Source organism: Ictidomys tridecemlineatus, chromosome 6, assembly GCF_052094955.1.
Source record: "Ictidomys tridecemlineatus isolate mIctTri1 chromosome 6, mIctTri1.hap1, whole genome shotgun sequence".
In the NCBI taxonomy this organism is placed as follows: domain Eukaryota; kingdom Metazoa; phylum Chordata; class Mammalia; order Rodentia; family Sciuridae; genus Ictidomys; species Ictidomys tridecemlineatus.
The window spans coordinates 67,579,323-67,585,465 of NC_135482.1; the positions used below are offsets into that span (position 1 = coordinate 67,579,323).

The 6,143-nt window shown below is 39.7% G+C and overlaps 1 long non-coding RNA gene across 1 annotated transcript; it reads right to left on the reverse strand.

The window, feature by feature from the left end:
• Window positions 1-824: 824 nt before the first annotated feature.
• On the reverse strand, window positions 825-5,347 carry LOC144364858 (uncharacterized). Its single transcript, XR_013422958.1, has 2 exons — window positions 5,214-5,347; window positions 825-4,678 (listed from the first exon to the last, which is right to left on the reverse strand). It is a non-coding gene; the product is annotated as an uncharacterized LOC144364858 (long non-coding RNA).
• Between the last annotated feature and the right edge of the window lie 796 nt (window positions 5,348-6,143).

Below are 6,143 nucleotides of genomic sequence, written 5' to 3' on the forward strand. Positions count from 1 at the left end.
GTTAATCCACAGAGGACTCCTAGATCATTCCTTAAACCTTATTCTTGAAGCCTGAACACTGGAGGATCCCAAGTTCTGATCTTGAAAGTGTCTGGGGTGTGCTCTCATTCCAACCACCACGGGAAGGGTAGATTGCAAAGAAGTGGATGGCTGCCCCAGGAGCATTTGGAGATTCACATTGACTGTGACCCTTTCACCGTGGAGGTTCAAGATGGCGAAGAGTACAGAAATCATATCCTCTGAAAATAGTTAATACTGTAGAATGTTTAGCTTGGATATTATACATACAGGCTCAAGTTTAATGATCATCCCAAAGAAAAATGGACTCACTCTGTAATGCCAGAGAGCAGATCTGATCATAATGAACAAATTTTACCTTAGTATAACAGCAAATGAAGACACAGTTAAAGTTTCCCATGAAAGGATGAAGTGCCATCTTTCAAACAAGGGATTTACCCATCACTGGGAGTACTGAAGTAGAGACTCAAGGCCATCTGCCAATTGCCATTCAGGCAGAATTTGTGTATAGGGAGATGAAGTAAATAGAAGATTTATCCTTAGTTCATCAAGGTTGTTTTTTAGTTCTTTCAATGGCCCAAACTCTTAAATTGCTTTCATTTTTCTTTGTGGAAACCAGAGAGTTAAAAGAATTTTGGTTTTGTTCTTAGGTCCCACAAAGGCCCTTGAGGATCACACAGCCTAACCTCACCTTGTTTTGTACATAGAGACTGGTGGACCAGTTTTCAGGTGCTTGCAAGGTCACATGGTTAGCAAATGTAGAACAGCAACATAAGCCCATGACATAGAGAGCCATGACAGTCTCCTTCCATTTATTATTTATTCAACACAAACACTAGATTGACATCCCTAAAGCACAGTTCTGATTAAGTCATCGCTGCATTTAAACAACTGCAAAAGCTCCCTGTGCTCTTTAAAACTACATACACTTGGAATTCTTTATTACAATGTTTAAGACTCAGTCTCTTTGATTTTATATCCAACTGCAACCTCGCAATACCCTAAGTTCTTTTTTTTTCCCATTGGTTGTTCACAACATTACAAAGCTCTTGACATATCATATTTCATACATTAGATTGAAGTGGGTTATGAACTCCCAATTTCACCCCAAATGCAGATTGCAGAATCACGTCGGTTACACATCCACAATTTTACATAATGCCCTATTAGTAATTGTTGTATTCTGCTACCTTTCCTATCCCCTACCCTAAGTTCTTTATACACTAAGATGTTTTTTGATTAAGCTAAATGTGTACTCAATTAAATTGGCTTGAAGAATAATTTTATTTCTTAAACTATTTCTTGCCACATTTCTCTTTCATAGGTTTTGCTGATCATCTAGTTATTGGCCAGCATGTGAGAAACCTCAGAATTTTAAAAAATGTGCAGTTTTTCTGGAAAATTAGGACAAGATGCCATGGAATGAACAAGTTTTAACCAAATCTGCACTAAGACGCTTCCTACGATGCACTATAAATACGAAGGGGGACTAAACCTAGTTGTTATGGTTTGTATTTGGAATGTTCTCCAAAGGCTTTTGTGTTGAAGCCTGGTCCCCAAAAAAACAATGTTCAGAGGTGGGGCTTTTGGTACATGATTAGATCATGAGGACTGTAACCTTATCAGTGAATTAATCCATTATTGAACTCAGCTGAATGGACAATTTCGAGGTGGTGGAAGTTATAGGAAGTGACACCTAGTTGAAGGGAGTAGGTCCTTGTGTGTGTCATTGGGGACTAACTCTTGTCTTGGGCCTTTTCTCTCTCCTCTCTTTCTCTCTCCCCCCCTCTTCCTGGCTGCCATGAGATGAACAGCTGTGCTCAACTACATGCTCTCCCCATGATGTTCTGTCTCACGACAGGCCTACAAACAACAGAGCCAAGTCACTGTAGACTGAAACCATGACCCAAAAGAAATCTTTTCTCATTTAAGTTGTTCTTCTCAGTTGTTTTGTTACAGTGACGGAAAGCTGACTAACACACTACTAATAGCACATTTCCAAGAATTTCATAATATTTTTCCCTTCACCACAGAAATAAATCAAAGCTTTTAGCATGTGCCTTCCAGACACCAGATTCTCAGAAATCATTCTGCAGTTATGTGAGAGTATTTACCTTCCAAAAACAACACCAGCATCTTTAGCATTTTAAGAAGAAAGGTCAAGTGCCCTGAATGCATTTAACAGATTCCTCCAGAAACACTGAAGACATCTATAATTTTGTACTTTAAAAGAAGTGACAAAATAAAATGTGCTGAATCACAAATTAATCTGAATTCCTGACAATAACTTTGACTCTTAACCACTGTTACAAGCCAACATTTCTGTTATGATTGACAATCTATACTTTCCAATTTCCATGTGAAATAAGCCAGGATTCTCCTCTGTTGAGCACACACAAAAACCAGAATGACCTAAAATGGATCTGTTTGCTTGCCAGTTAGTTTTTACTTCCTAACAACTTACTACCCAGAACTTAGTGGTTTAAGACAACATCTATGGAATTGTTAGAGTGTGGACAGTCACCCAACACCTGAAACAAACACCCCCCAAAGGTGAATTTATTACTGGCATGGCAGGGATATAGTCATGCTTACCAAGCCCAGTATCTACAAGCAGAGCAGAGTGCTGATATTATAGAAGGTGTGGGGAAATCACACAGTTCAAAAATTGGTGGGTTCTTAGGGTCACAAGTGAGTTCAATTATGGTGAGAATTTTGTTGCTTTGTTGGCACACTCAGAGGTATGCTTACTCAGGTGAATTTGTTCCTCATTGACTGACTTACAGAAATGAAGATCTAATATTGCTTGATTAGCCTTCAAAAAGCATGTTCAATGAGGCAAGTTGTTGCTTATTAAATGGGTTTAAAAATGGTATGATGGCTAAATGGTACTATGGCTACAGAGAATGAGTCTTTTTCTAAAAGCACAGGAATAGGCAGCCTTAAAGATGGTTCCCTCAGATCCCTGCATCCTGCTGCCATGTCCTTGTGTAATTCCCTCCCCTTGAATGTGGGCTGGATTTAGTGTCTCCCTTCTAACAAATACCTTTCATAGAAGTGAGGAGCTGTCACTTCCAAGATTAGTTTATTTAAACAAACAAACAAAAAAATGTGGCTCTTGGCTTATGAAATTCTTTCACTTGGTCTTGTGTGGCTCTCTCACACTGGGGGAAGCAAACTGCATGTTGTAAGCAGCTGGGTGGACAGGCCCATGTGGCAAGTAAGTGTTATCGCCACTCAACAGCCAATGAGGTTTGCCAACAGCTATGTGAGTGAGATTTGAAGTGGATCCTTCCTTGGTAGAGTGTTGAGATAACTAAAGCTTCAGCCAACACCTTTACCTTGGCCTTGTGAGAGACTTTGAGCCAGAGACATACAGATAAGCTATATATAACTATTTGGATAAGAAACAGTAAAAGTGAGCCCTTATAAAAGGGAAGCTATGACTATAAAGAGAGTGTTTGAAAATATAAGCACATAAACACACAATCATGGAATCATGATGCTAAATTTAGCCTGAATATCAAGTAACCCCATCTTTCAACAGGATTTTTCCTGGTTAGTAATAAACAACTCTTCCATTAATAAATTTTGGGAATTGTCATTGTAGTAGCCCTCACTTCAGGAATGTATGCCAAGTTTTCTGCATTTAAGTTTAAATATCATGTCTCACCTTCACATTGAGGATCTAAGACCACAGAAAAGATTCTAGTGAGTCACCCTTTAAGATATCCATTCATCTAACCCTGAGGTCTTTACGTTCTCTTCCTAATTGACCAGATGACTTCAGTGATCCTATAATCGGACAAGGAACTCACATGGATCTAGATGCATAGGCATCATTGTAAATCATAATATTCGTCATATCTGTTTTCTCAAGTTATCAAATTTAAAGTCAAATTTTTTAATCTCCTGTTTTGTTTTCTGAATTCTTGTCCAATCAACCACTCATACTAGTTTTTAATAAGACCTTCCCATTGGACCATTCTGGCTTCCATTCTAACACTGTGGCTTTTCTATAAATTTTGTGCTCATATTTGCAGAGTCAATGGTTTCCATGTGTTTTATTTCAAAAATTATTAATGATCTTGAAATTCACCATAAGAAAAAAGCAAAATATGTAGTATTAGATACAATTCTCCAAACTTGTAAAGGCATATACTTGCCCTCATGTTTTTATGTTAAAGGCTGTTTTAAATTAAGAGTCTTACATAATTTACCACAAAACTGGATTATTAAACATAGTTATGTATTAAGTGATTGTTATAATGGCTCCTTCAAACCCTTTCTAAAGAAATATCCATCAATTATTAAATAACATAAAAGAATGTTACTTATAGGTAAAAATGGAGGTTATAATTTCTTCTATAAAAAGCTGAGCAACAAGTTCTTTTTCAAAGTTGAATTCAATTTTGTGTCTATGAGGACAAATATCAGACTAAACTGCTTCTGAGAACATCTTTTCCAAAAATATAGCTGATTGTAAGTGTGAATGAAGGTCCTTTATACATTGTCAGTTAGTATTTGTTTTGTCTGTGGATGTAAAGTCTTAAGGTAGGAAGGAAGAGACACACTATACTTGGTTCCTGAGGCCGGACGCGGCATCTGGAGGTCCCCACCGAGGTCCGGAAAGCAGGGGCAAGCGGATGAGGCTCACCTTCTAAGGGAGAAGGGGGAGGATTGGTATAAAGATAATTTAAAGAGACAGGGTACCAACCATGGGTAACTCAACAGTGAAATTTCGTCTGGCCAACGAAATTAAAGAACTGTTAAGCAAATAAGGAACAGGAATAAAAACCAAGACAGCAACCGAATTCGTTGAAGCTATAGCCCAGGCTTGTCCTTGGTTTCTGACAGGAGGCTTTCTCAATAACAGTGATTGGGATTTGGTAAAGCAGGATATCCAAAAGTTGTTGAGGGACCAGGGTCCGGATAGAGTCCCGATTGCTACTTTCTCTCTATGGAGATTGGTAAAGGATGCTCTTTTAACTGATAAAGTGAAGATTAAGGAGCAGCTTGCTGAATGCGAACAGGCCCTTAATCAGATCCAGGAAGAGCAAATGGCAGAGTCCTTACCCCTTTCCCATTATTCTTTCACATCTCCTTCTTTATTCTGAGATCCACCCTAGCCGCTCTCAACCCCGCCTTCTCATCTTCCCCTTCCCTACCAGGCCCACAGAAAAGTCTTAACTGACCTTCTCCAGAATATTCACCATGGCTGATTTTAGGACTTTCAGCAAAAGAATCTCTACAAAAAAGTTCAATGTAGATAAACTTCCTATTTTCATGTTGCCCTGTTTTACTTGGCCATTGTCTGAAAAAATCAGCACTCCAGGCGCTGGACACTCCCTTACTAGTTTTTCACAAAAATATGTAAACAAGGCCTCTGGCCTTGAGCTGGGCTTCCCAGTGCTGACTACATTTCTAAGATAAGGGAGTTATTAACTGGGCTCCATGGTAACAGCTGGCAGGAGGAGGAACTGGAGGGTCGATTAAGGAAGTCAAGATTTAAAGCACCTACGGCCCAGATCGCTGTTGCGCTCCCTCCTTATAACCCCGATTGGGATGAGGACAACCCCAGAAAGGGGGGGGGGGTGTTCAGTGGCAGTCTAAGACGGACCAAACTTTTCCAGTAATTGAAAACCTGGATGCCGATGGACAGCCGGCCAGAGTGCATGTTTCTTTAGCCTTTAAGGATATTAAACAACTAAAGGAGGCAGTTACTAATTAAGGACCCCATGCCCCCTTTACATTGACTCTCTTCAAGTCTTTCTCTGCCAATCAGCTGACACCTAGTGACTGGCAACAGCTTTGCAGGGCTGTGTTGTCCGGAGGGGATTTTTTGTTGTGGAAAAGTGAAAACCAAGAGAGGTGTCGCGAGCTAGCCTGAGTCAATCAGGACGTCGGCTTCCCACGGCATAACCTTGATATGTTAACAGGCTCGGGACAATATGCTACCATAAATCAGCAAATTAATTATGATACTGGGGTCTATGCTAAGATAGCTGCAGCAGCCGTTCAGGCTTGGAAGGCTCTACCTATTTCAAATGCTGAAACAAAAATTTCAAAAATTGCTCAAGGACCCTCTGAGCCTTATTCTGACTTCATAGCCTGATTGATGCAGA